This window comes from Leucoraja erinacea, chromosome 8 (assembly GCF_028641065.1).
Source record: "Leucoraja erinacea ecotype New England chromosome 8, Leri_hhj_1, whole genome shotgun sequence".
In the NCBI taxonomy this organism is placed as follows: Eukaryota; Metazoa; Chordata; class Chondrichthyes; order Rajiformes; family Rajidae; genus Leucoraja; species Leucoraja erinaceus.
In genome coordinates this window covers 53396084-53409452 of record NC_073384.1, presented here as the reverse complement: position 1 = coordinate 53409452, position 13369 = coordinate 53396084, and positions in this window count along the sequence as shown.

The following is a 13369-nucleotide window of genomic DNA, read 5'->3' as shown; positions in this document are numbered from 1 at the left end:
TGGATGACCTCAGACTTACTCTCGTTTGGAGGAAGTTCTGGGCCATCCAACACTTTATATCCCCGAGGCAGTGGATAAGGTTAAGTAGATTTGATCGGTTTTTGGGTTTCAGGGGGAGATAGAGTTGTGTATTGTCTGCATAGCAATGGAAGGAAATGCCGTGCCTTTGAATGACTTGGCCTAAGGGGAGCATATACAGGGAGAAGAGAATGGGGCCAAGGATGGAATCTTGTGGAACCCCACAGCAGAGATTAGCTGGGGAGGAGAAAGAGTTGCCTATGTTAGTAGAGAAACTCCTACCTTTGAGGTAGGAGATGAACCAGCTCAGGTCAGTGCCATTAGTACCAACCCTGTACCGGAGTCGGTCAATTAGGATGGTGTGGTCGACAGTGTCAAATGCTGCGCTGAGGTCAAGAAGGAGCAGAATTGCACAGTTGCCGAGTCAACGGTGAGCAGTAGGTCATTATGTACCTTCAACAAGGCAGACTCTGTGCTGTGGTGGGTCCTGAAACCTGATTGGAAAGTTTACAAGATAGTATTTTGGTGAAGGTAAGGCATACGTTGACTTAAAATGACCTTTTCAAGAGCTTTTGAAAGGAAAGGCAGTTTTGAAATAGCTCTGTAGTTGCTTGGCAAGGTGGGGTCGAGGGTAGGTTTTTACAGGAGGGGCTGGACCACCGTGTGCTTGAAGCAGGTGGGAAAAGTGCCAGTAGCCAGAGAACTGTTGAAGATGGCGAGAATGCTGGGACCGGCTATTGTAATGATATCCTTCAGAAGGGCAGAGGAGACAGTGTCGAGGGGCCAGGTAGTAGGTGGCAAGAACAGGTAGGCAGATTATTATCTGAATGGTGTCAAGTTGGGAATAGGAGAAGTACAACGGGATCTCGAGGTCCTTGTTCATCAGTCAATGAAAGTAAGCATGCAGGTGCAGCAGACAGTGAAGAAAGCTAATGGCATGTTGGCCTCCATAAAAAAAGGCGATGAATATAGGAACAAAGAGGTCCTTCTGCAGTTGTACAGGGCACTGGTGAGACCACACCTGGAGTACTGTGTGCAGTTTTGGTCTCCAAATTTGAGGAAGGACATTCTTGCTATTGAGGGAGTGCAGCGTAGGTTCACGAGGTTAATTCCCAGGATGACAGGATGTCATATGTTGAAAGAATGGAGCGACTGGGCTTGTATACACTGGAATTTAGAAGGATGAGAGGGGATCTTATTGAAACATATAAGATTATTAAGGGATTGGACACGCTAGAGGCAGTTAAGGTTCCCAATGTTGGGGGAGTTCAGAACCAAGGGCCACAGTTTAAGAATAAGAGGTAGGCCATTTAGAACAGAGATGAGGAAAAACGTTTTCACCCAGAGAGTTGTGAACTTGTGGAATTCTTTGCTCAGAAGCCAGTGGAGGCCGATTCTCTGGGTGCTTTCAAGAGAGAGTTAGACGGAGCTCTTTCAGATAGCGGACTCAACGGATATGGGGAGAAAGCAGGAACGGGGTACTGATTGTGGATGATCAGCCATGATCACAGTGAATGGCGGTGCTGGCACCTATTGTCTATTGTCAAAACGTTACCCATTCCTTCTATCCAGAGATGCTGCCTGTCCCGTTGAGTTACTCCAGCATTTTGCATCTACTGTATCTTCAGTATTTGTCAATATTTATTCCACTAGTTGCTCTCTTGATCCTTTTGCCGTTATCACCTATTTCCCTCAATGGGCATTTCACCTACCAGTGGTAAGGTGAGCTCTAGCTAAAGGATACCAGGACACCAGTACACCACAAGTTTAATCACTTTAGTAGGTGTCGATGGCAGGGCATACTGCATCCTGACACCTTAACAGACCTCTATGCTTCAATGCATTTTAAGTGTCAGTAGATGAAGACCTATAGTGACAATGTATAGATCCAAATTGACAAATTGAGTCAACCTCTGCACCATTAGATTTGACACATCTACATCATGTTAGTTAAATGTAGAGAGAGACAACTATAAAAGGCCTCTCCAATAAAAGGCATATGGTTTACACGCTTACATCAAATCGCTGAATATTTCCCAGTCCTCAGTGGAGAAGGCCATGCAAGGCACAAACCAATGCCAATGTAACCAGGAGGATGTGATTGGACTGGGAAAGATGCAGAGAAGATTGACCAGGCTGCAGTCTGGGATGGATCATTTCAGAAACTGGATCGGCTGAGTTTGTTTTCCTTGTAGTAGAGGAAGCTGAGGTAAGACCTGGTAGAAATAAACAATATTAGGCAGGACATGAATAGAGTAGATAGTAGGAAATGTTTCCCACTAGCTGAAGTGTCTAAAACTAGAGGGCATAGGTTTAAGGTGAGGAGGAAGACATTTTGAGGGGATCCAAGGAAAATTTTTTTCACCCAGAGCATGGCTAGACATAAGTAAGTAAGAAAGTAAGTAAGTTTACTGGCCAAGTATTCACATACAAGGAATTTGCCTTGGTACTCCACCCACAAGTAACAACATGACATACAGTGACAGTTACGAATGTCTCAGAAAACACTAAACATTAATAATAATGAAAAAATAATGATAAAACACCATTGAGCAAGCATGTGAACCAACAAAATACCAGATTAAAGGGGGGCTACAGAATTTTGGCTGTTGAGTAGAGCAACTACTCGTGGATAAAAACTGTTTTTATGTCTGGCTGTGGCAGCTTTGACAATCTGGAGTCGCCTTCCAGAAGGAAGTGATTCAAAGAGTTTGTGGCCAGGGTGAGAGGGGTCAGAGATGATACCAGAAAGTATGTTCAACCAGGAATTGTCCATATTAGATAAAGGTGGATATCAATTGCAATCCAGCAACAACAAAGTGAGAAGCCATTATAAAGATGAAGAGATTAAAAAAAATGTGGCTTACATATTTTTGAATATGGTTCAAAATAATTTAAAATTTTTACCAAGATGCTTTAACAACTGCATGGTCTACTTAAAATGCTTGCAAAATGGACTTGAACATGGATCCACAGAGAACTTACCATTCGTGTACACAAAGTTTAAACATGACTAGTGCATGATGAAAAACAAATACATGGCACGATGCCTTATTGTGTGGAATGGGAGCTTTTATTAGCTACCTCATGGGTATTGGTCAGAAAGAAGCCGATAGTGCTTACTCCTTATGCTTCAAGTAAACACAAACAATATTACTTACAGATAAATAAAGAAACACTCTAATTTACAGAAGCAAGAGGTTTCGCCAGTTTCTGCTGGAAATATCTTGTTGGATCATAAATTGCTATTAGTCACTCCAGGTCCGAAGAAAACCATTGCAGCAAAGGAAGTAATTAGAATAGAACGCGCAACTTTGCAGCTCCATTCATCAAAACTGAATGCACTTGCTGATGGTCCATCCAGACTACCACATAATGGTTCATCTACACATATTCAGCTAGTGATACAATGATTTTTGCCGTGCAACTAATACCTTACAATTAATGGGCATGGTTTTCCATATCAGCAGCAGATATCGGTGACCAGAGTTGGTGGCAAGTTGGCACAAGCGGTAAAGTTGCTGCCTTACAGTGCTTGCAGTGCCGGAGACCAGGGTTTGATCACAACTATGGGTGCTGCCTGTACGGATTTTGCTTGTTCTCCCCGTGACCTGCGCGGGTTTTTTCCATGATCTTTGGTTTCCTCCCACACTCCAAAGACTTACGGGTTTGTAGGTTAATGGACTTGGTAAATGTAAACATTGTCCCTAGTGTGTGTTGGATAGTGTTAATGTATGGAAATTGCTGGTTGGCACAGACCTTGTGGGCCGAAGGGCCTGTTTCTGCACTGTATCTCTAAACTAAACTAAACTAAAAATATTGATAATTTGCACTTTATATTTCGCTTGGGCAACTTACAACCCAGTGGCTGAATCTTGATTTCTCTAACTTCATGTAACCCTTGCAATCCATCCCTCCCCCACCCTACTCCTCTTGCTGATGCTAGTTTGCTAAATTGTATCCCTTCATTTTCACCTCATCCCAGCCAACAATAGACCATTGTGGGCTCCACCTTTTCTGAGTCATCGATGCAGGCTCTGCTTTGTTCTATACCTTCTCATAAATCTAGTTTTCCCCTCCTTGACTCAGTCAGATGAGGGGTCTCGACCTGAAACGTCACCTATTCCTTTTCTCCAGAGATATTGCCTGACCCGCCGAGTTACTCCAGCATTTTGTGTCGATCTTCGGTGTAAACCAACATTTACAATGCCTTCTTAGACAGAAAAACATGGGTCTGACAGAAGACTCCTAATACATCAGTCTGGAGAAGGATCTGCTTGCTCCCTGTAGTGCGTGCAGGTCCTTACTAAGGCGGGAGTTGAAATGCATCATAACCAACCTCTCAAAACATTTCATCGCCAGGGACATGGGTGACACCGGCCAGGATTCATTGAGGCATGTCACCTTACTCTCCTTGATTATTATTAATGTCCTTTGAAAGCAGGTGGAGACCTTGGTCTTTGGAAATGAGAGGAAAAAATGGAAATAACAAGAGCAGTCGTAACTCAGGGTGTTCAGCCACTTTTCTCCCCCACAAGACAAAACCCTGCTAAAGGAAAACTTTAACTTTACCCAATTCTGAAGCTTTATTGAGAAGGGGATTTATTGCTTCACTGGTAAAATGCATATACTGTAAAGGTAATTGGGTTATACTGCTGAAACAGCATTGCTACAGCGTAGTTATCCTGGCTATGATCTTAATCAAGTGACACCATAAAGCAAGGATAAAAAATAAGACTTTAAAATGGAGCTAGCTTCCAATCAATGAGATACATGAGCTTATTTTTCTTTCAACTTAAACCTGCAAAAAGCAACTTGGTTGTTTTGTGAGGCATTTTAGATAATCACTGTACCATTTATTGTGATTATATCACCCTATCAAATCTCACCAGCATATCCAAAATGTCTAGTATGCATTGTTGTACCCTTATTTTTATTCAAATTCCAAAAGAATGGTGTACACAAAATTTCTCCTGACAATAATCATACTATCACGAAGATCTTTTCAATAAATGACTAATAGGGGGAATTTGTGATGGAAAACTATAGGCAGCTGGAGTAATGCTTACTGGACAAGATACAGTATGTTATTGACTATTTGATGTTTACTTTAGTTTAGTTTTAGTTTAGACATACAGCATGGAAACAGGCCCTTCGGCCCATCATATCCACGCCGACTATAGATCACCTGTTCGCACAAGTTCTATGTTATCCCACTTCCACATCCACTTCCTACAAGCTAGGGGCAATTTATAAAGGGCCAATTAACCTACAAACCCGCACGAGTTTGGGATGTGGGAAAAAACTGGAGCACCCAAAACGTATCCACACCGTCACAGGGAGAACATGCAAACTCCACATAGACAGCACCCGAGGTCAGGATTGAATCCGGGTCTCTGGCATTGTGAGACAGCAGCTCTATCTCCTCTATCACAGCCCCTGTGCTGCTCTTAAAATGATTACACTTTTAGTCGTTGTGCAGATTTTCCAAAATCTAAAGGGTGAGAAATAAGTAAATCTTCAAATCCATTATATGATCAGCAGTAAATGAATTGCTGTCAGGTCGGGGAGAGTTCACGGGTACGGTACCATGTACTCCCGTGCTACCTGCTCCATGGTCGGATAATCGGCAACTAAACTGTCTCCCCTACTTGGTTTTCCAGGTGAGGAGGGGGCTGTGGACCCCCAGCAGGACCAAAAACAAGACAAAGGGCGGATGAGCTCCTAGTGAGCCAACAGCCATCCACACTTCAGTAGAAGTTGTGATCACTGTCGTACGTCGCATTGTAAGGCACCGTCCCATTGATGTTTTAAACGATGATGATGACGATGAAATGAATTGCTTGGCTTTGAGAGCTTTGAAAGTTCTGCATCCATATTTTGTTATGAAATTGATATACTGTGAATGGTATTCAAAATATTTTGGCAGTTTCAAAAGATTAAAATACTGCTGGAATTAATCTTAAATAAAAATAATAACAAATTCTCAGAATTAACTCAACTATAGAATGAAAAAGTATATTTGTTAAGAATGGTATGTAAGATGTTAACCATAGTTCTCATGCAAGAGAAACACCCAAGAAGTGGCCGCTTTTAACTATTGAGTTTACAGTTTTGTTTGAAGCAATTTTAACTAATCAAACTTTAGCCCATAAAATCATACAGGATATAAAATTACATCAATGGGAAATTGCTGAAGGGGTGAAATATTAATGTACTAGTATTATTAACTGGCTGCATCTTAATCATTTGCCCAAACAATTTATTTTCGTGCATGAACACTTGGCCTTTGGAGGGCAGCTAAGAGCAAAGGATTTGAGGACCAAGTTGCAAAATGGCACAGGCACCCAATATATAGCTAATTTCTTCATAATTATTTGTCCTGTTAAAAAAAAAACTTTCTTTAATAAACCTTACTTGAGGAAACCAATAAATCATAACAATTTGTGACAAGGCATCTTGGCCCTCGTAAGTGGACCTGAACACCAAATATAACCTACCTCAGACAAGCATGTTTATTCAACAAAATGCAAAAATATTGCCTCAAAATTGTACTCAAGAGAGATGTATCCAAGAGAGAGTTAGATATAGCTCCTAGGGCTAACAGAATCAAGGGTTATCAGGAGAAAGCAGGAACGGCGTACTGATTTTGGATGATCCGCCATGATCACATTGAATGGCGGTGCTTGCTCGAAGGGCCGAATGGCCTACTCCTACTCCATTTTCTATATTTCTATGTTACTAAAACAACAAAGGTAGCATTTCAGGGGGAGCAGAAGCATTCACCACACTACCTTCTCCTTCATCCTTTTTTTTAAAGGTTTTGAGAACCAGAAAGATGGCAGGACATCGAAGAAGCTAATTGTCTCATTTTCCAACAAGAATACCAAACGTTATACCTCATTAAGGCAGTGGTGACATTTTGGGTCGGGATCTTTCTTCGGACTGAAGAAGAGTCCCGACACGCAACGTCTCCTATCCATGTTCTCCTGAGATGCCGCCTGACCTGCTGAGTTACTCCAAAACTTTGTGTCTTTTTTTTTGTAAGCCGGCATCTGCAGTCCTCGTGTCGTCATTAAAGTATTTGTAGGTCTGCATTTCTTACCCTCCAAACATAAACCAATTACACTGAATGGTGGCCGATTAGGATAAGGGGAGATGCAACGAGACCTGGATGTCATGGTACACCAGTCATTGAAAGTAGGCATGCAGGTGCAGCAGGCAGTGAAGAAAGCGAATGGGGTGTTAGCATTCATAGCAAAAAGATTTGAGTATAAGAGCAGGGAGGTTCTACTGCAGTTGTACAGGGTCTTGGTGAGACCACACCTGGAGTATTGCATACAGTTTTGATCTCCTAATCAAAGGAAAGACATTCTTGCCATAGAGGGAGTACAGAGAAGGTTCACTAGACTGATTCCTGGGATGGCAGGACTTTCAAATGAAGAAAGACTGGATAGACTCAGCTTGTACACGCTAGAATTTAGAAGATTGACGGGGGATCTTATAGAAACTTACAAAATTCTTAAGGGGTTGGGCAGGCTAGATGCAGGAAGATTATTTCCGATGTTGGGGAAGTCCAGAACAAGGGGTCACAGTTTAAGGATAAAAGGGAAGTCTTTTTGGACCGAGATGAGGAAATCATTTTTTACACAGAGAGTAGTGAATCTGTGGAATTCTCTGCCACAGAAGGTAGTTGAGGCCAGTTCATTGGCTATATTTAAGAGGGAGTTAGATGTGGCCCTGGTGGCTAGAGGGGTCAGGTGGTATGGAGAGAAGGCAGGTACAGGATACTGAGTTGGATGATCAGCCATGATCATATTGAATGGCTCGAAGGGCCGAATGGCCTACTCCTGCACCTATTTTCTATGTTTCTATGTCTATGTTTACACACTTCTGGAATATTACCAATACAATCAAGGTGATCATTTGCTTTATATCAGAAATGCCTGGAAGGATTTATTCTCCAGCCAACATGACCATGTCCTATTCTATGAAGCCAGTGAATTCACCCAGAAATTTCACTATTGATGTTCACTTTCCCTCATTGCACTGATGTGAAGTTCTATTTTTGGAACCCTCCAAATACATGTGACAATTCTGACACAATTTAGCCAGCTGGGAAAGAAGTCCGACATCAGCACAGTAATTGTAAGTTGAAGACGTTGTGTGGATAAAGCTATTCACCACGTAACCACAATGTTTTGTGAGAACCAAGCAGATTCTTGCTACAGATGCAGTGGCAGACATTCATTACATATAGTTTCCTTTAAGGCATCATGTATGCCTTAGGTGCATTGTAGGTTCGTATGAATGCAGCGTAGGTTCACCAGGTTAATTCCCGAGGATAGCAGGATTGACATATAATGGAAGAATGGGTCGACTGGGCTTGTTTTTGGTGGCTCTGTCTTCTTGTATTTAATTTTTCAGTCCTGGGATAAAGGTTCTGACTATCTACCCTATCTATGCCTCTCATAATGTATAACCATATAACCATATAACCACAATTACAGCACGGAAACAGGCCATCTCGGCCCTACAAGTCCGTGCCGAACAAATTTTTTTCCCCTTAGTCCCACCTGCCTGCACTCATACCATAACCCTCCATTCCCTTCTCATCCATATGCCTATCCAATTTATTTTTAAATGATACCAATGAACCTGCCTCCACCACTTCCACTGGGAGCTCATTCCACACCGCTACCACTCTCTGCGTAAAGAAGTTCCCCCTCATATTACCCCTAAACTTCTGTCCCTTAATTCTGAAGTCATGTCCTCTTGTTTGAATCTTCCCTATTCTCAAAGGAAAAGCTTGTCCACATCAACTCTGTCTATCCCTCTCATCATTTTAAAGACCTCTATCAGGTCCCCCCTTAACCTTCTGCGCTCCAGAGAATAAAGACCTAATTTATTCAACCTATCTCTGTAACTTAGTTGTTGAAACCCAGGCAACATTCTAGTAAATCTCCTCTGTACTCTCTCTCTATTTTGGACATCCTTCCTATAATTGGGCGACCAAAATTGTACACCCTTCTCCCGATTTGGTCTCACCAATGCCTTGTACAATTTTAACATTACATCCCAGCTTCTATACTCAACATTTGTATTTACTTCTATCAGGTCTCCTTGCAACCTCCGGCATTCTAGAGAAAACAATCCAAGTCTGGCTGACCTCCCCATGTAGTCAATAATCCCTGATCCAGGCTCCACCCATTCCAAAGCCTCCACATACTTCATATATTGGGACAACCAGAACTGCAAATGCGACTCCAAAAGCGGCCTAAACTAAGTCCTATAAAGCCCCATTTGGTCTCCTGACCTTTGTATTCAATGCATCAACATGAAAATAAGCACCTTATGCCTTCTTTACCATTCTACCTCTTTGTGCTTTTCCCCAGATTTAAACATCTAAAAGTAGGGGTCACAATTTCAAAGTAAGGAATTGGTTACTCAGGACTAAGATGAGAAGAAATATTTTTCCACTCTGAGTTGTAAATATTTGGAATTCCCTTCCCAGGGGGGCTACAGAGGTTAAACAATGTTGGATTAAGGCTGCAATTAGACCAGGGATCAAATGGTCTGAACAAAACCCAGGCTGAGATTGGTGAGAAGAATATTAGTGCAAAAAGTGTAGGAAGGAATTGCAGATGCTGGTTTAAACTGAAGATAGACACAAAATACTGAATTAACTCAGCGGGACAGGCAGCATCTCTGGGGAGAAGGAATGGATGACGTTTCAGGTCGAGACCCTTCTTCAGACCATTTCAGACCCTTCTGAAGAAGGGTCTCGATGTGAAACATCACCCATTTCTTCTCTCCAGAGATGCGGCCTGTCCTGCTAAGTTACACCAGCATATTAGTAACAAAAATACTGCTTGATGACACCTGCTCATGATCATGTGTGGACTTTTGGGAAGTAATTAGCCAGATTTTACTCATCCCGTGTTTTATGGATAAGACATCCCTGAGCAATTATCTTATAGCAATTTCCCACAGCAGCAGGAGAGGCAACATCTGTTGTTTCTCCTCTTCCCTTCCAGACATCCAGGGATCCAAAGAGTCACTCCAAGTGAAGGAAATATTCACTTACATTTTTTCTACATTAGTACAGTGCACCCAGTGTTCACAGTGTGGTCTCGCCGACATTGGAGAAAGCAATCAGCAATTGGGTGATGGCCTTATGGAGTACTTGCGTTCAATTCACAGGGGCAACCATGCTATTTGTCACTTTACTTCTCCATCTCACTCCCCCTCGGACGTATCCGTCCTGGCCTCCTGGGTGGTTACAAGACCCAAAGCGGATACCGATATTGGCAGGCCGGGAGTGAATCATCCCTCTTCGATGCAGCTGACCAAGAAAAGGGAAGGAAATATAAAATCATTGCCACTTGTGAAAGATAGAAAACTCCCTAGGCTAATTTCATCTCAATAAATAAAAGTTTGCTTTTCAGGGTCATGGTGTGTTTTAGTGGAGTTTATAGATGTGGAGCCAAGTTTAATATTTAGAATGGACACACTTTGGCAAGAGGAAACGTGGCAAATGTTTAAAAAGAACAAACTTGCATTTTCAAAATGGAAATTTTGATTAAGAATCCATTCCGCCCTGTGCTTTTCATGTATAGTTGTTAAGCAAACATTGTTAAATCTATCTCATTGAGTTCTGGTAAATGTTTGAGTGACTCTAAAAATCTATTTACTGCAATAGTATCCGATTTATATACAATAGCTGGCTCTAACAAATTTAGGCCATAATTACAATCTCAGTCACTCCCACAAAATGGTTTAAGTACCTTACACTTCAAGAGCTTCCACACAATCCGTGTCAATGTAAACAAAGGTGTAACTATAGTACCCTCTTGTGATCTGAAACAAATTTACATGCCTTTTTCCATTGCACTGTTTCATTGAATTAACTAAGCACGGAACGGGGTGCATCATGATGCAATTTGCTTAGCTTCTGCGTTTCACTTCTGAGAGAACGCACACAGCAGCAGTTATGATCGAGTTCATTAAATCTATCTCTTTTACCACTATCGTGAAATAAAAACACCTTATTCTTCCCCACATTGGTGGATCATCTTACTTGATTTGAACAAGATTGCCCGGAAAGTAAGTGATTTATTGCGTGATTTTTTATGTGCCTCAGGATTGAATTGTAGCATAAACTCAACGATGGAATGTTATAGAGTACATCGTGTGACTTTTGACCACGTTGTTTTGAATACATAAACCACACAAGGTATCTTCAGTCCTTACACAATGCCTATTTGATGCCACACATCTGATCCAGAATGTACACATAGTGTTGGTCATACATAGGAACCATGCCTTACACCAGGGCTATTTAAAAGGATCAAGAAATACTTGCAGATTTGTTGAGAAGTTAAGTGAACTGAAAGTTGATAGGCTCAGACTAATTAAAGTTTGGAGCTGTAAAATTTAGTAACATCTCAAAAGGTGGAGCCTTTTATTTTCTAAAATCCCCAGTGATTTAGTTGTGGCCTTACTGGATCTCCAGCAAGACCAAGAAAAGGGGAGGGAGGAGGGGGTGGTTCAGATGCAAGGGAAGAGGCATCTTGCAGAGAATCATGTAGCTATCCCCATTCTATCCAAACGGTTGCATACATCTTGCGACTAAGATCTACTAAGTAATTGGTAGCAATGGGTGGCACTGTGGCGCTGGGGGCAACAGACTGGTGCAGCGGTAGTGTTGGTAGAGTTGCTGCCTTACAGCTCCAGAGACCTACCTGGGTTCGATCCTGTCTGTACGGAGTTTGAACACTTTTTGCGTGTGTGGGATAGTGCTAATCTACTGGATGATCGCTGGTGGGGCAAAGTGCCTGTTTCCGCGCTGTGTCTCTAAAGTCTAAAGTGGTGGATAAGATCTAACAACCTGTCAGGCTGAATTCTATCTTGACTGGTGCCCAAAGTGCTTGGGCTGGAGAGAGAGAGGAAGATTACTTCCACCCTGGAACTGAAGGTTATGGGTAATTCCAAATGACAGAGATTGCAGCAAACTGCTGTTTGTTCACCAATTCATCTCCTTTTTGATGGGAGAGCATTGGGAAGCACAAGTATGTGCATTTTCTCTGTATGTGGGGGTCCCTAAAGGTTCAGGGAGTTGCAGCTTTCACACGCCTCCACATGCCCACACATTCAGGTAGTTGCAGCTTACACATACCTACAAGGGGATCTCTCACCTGGAAAGGCAATTATTTTGTGAATTTTTGCTGTCACTTGTTTCCATGTTGTTTAATCTGTACCTCCGATCATCTCAGCATCACCTTGTACTCAAATCATGCAATTTTGAATCAAGGAAACACTTTTATGCATCTGCTTATGAGTGAAATCATACAGTTATTGACTGAGAACTATGTATCTTCTCGGTACACATATTCCACCTGTATGTCTTTCCCTGGCAAACCACATTCAACGTAGTGTCCATCTGAGGCTGCAGCCAAGCAAGTTTTGGAAATGGTGACTTGCAGGGATGGAGGAAGGAAGGATGGTGGTCCTAATATGGTCATATATCATAGTTAATATACCACAGAAAAATGCCATTTGGCCCAACACCTTCATGCCATCCAAGATGCCCCACCTAAGCTAGTTGCATATACCTGTTTGGCCCAGATTCATCTAAACCCATTCCAATCCATGCACCTGTCCAAAGTCTTTTAATGGTGGACCATAAGGAAGGACTCTTCCACCTCTCAGTCCACAAGGAACAGTGGAAATGCTTAGCAGGTCTACAAAACACACTAAGCCACACTCAGTATGACACTGGGTAACTTCCTTCTGACTACCCAGCCTACCTTCTGACCAAATGTGTAGGATCTGCTGAGTTACTCCAGGTTTTTGTGCCTGTCTACCTTCTGACCAGTTGGGTTAGATGCTCTGCAACTCCACTTACTTTATAAACCAGATATAAGCAGTAGAAGGTGAGTTAAAGCAAGTTTGAAACTAAACATTTCATTATCCCATGGATCTGAACATCCATTGTTGGGATACCTTTCCCATTTCCAAATATTGATCAGATCTAGAATTAACAGCTTAAAACCAAATCAAAGCAAAGGGATTGGGGCATGGCTGAGGAAGAAATAAATGGGAAGTTTGGTAATGGCTACACCATGAAATATTCCTGAATTGTTCTGGTATATCTGGTGAATTTTAGAAGTTACCAGAGCTTCGTGAATTTAAGATTTTACAAGCATTGAGGGCCAAAGGACCTGTTCCTGCGCTGTACTGTTCTAAGATGAATAGCTCTAAAGCTAATTTCAGTAGAACCCTGATGAGACCTTTGATGGGACCCAATAATTACTGTCTGGTTTGCAGCCGATCATTAAAAGATGTGGCT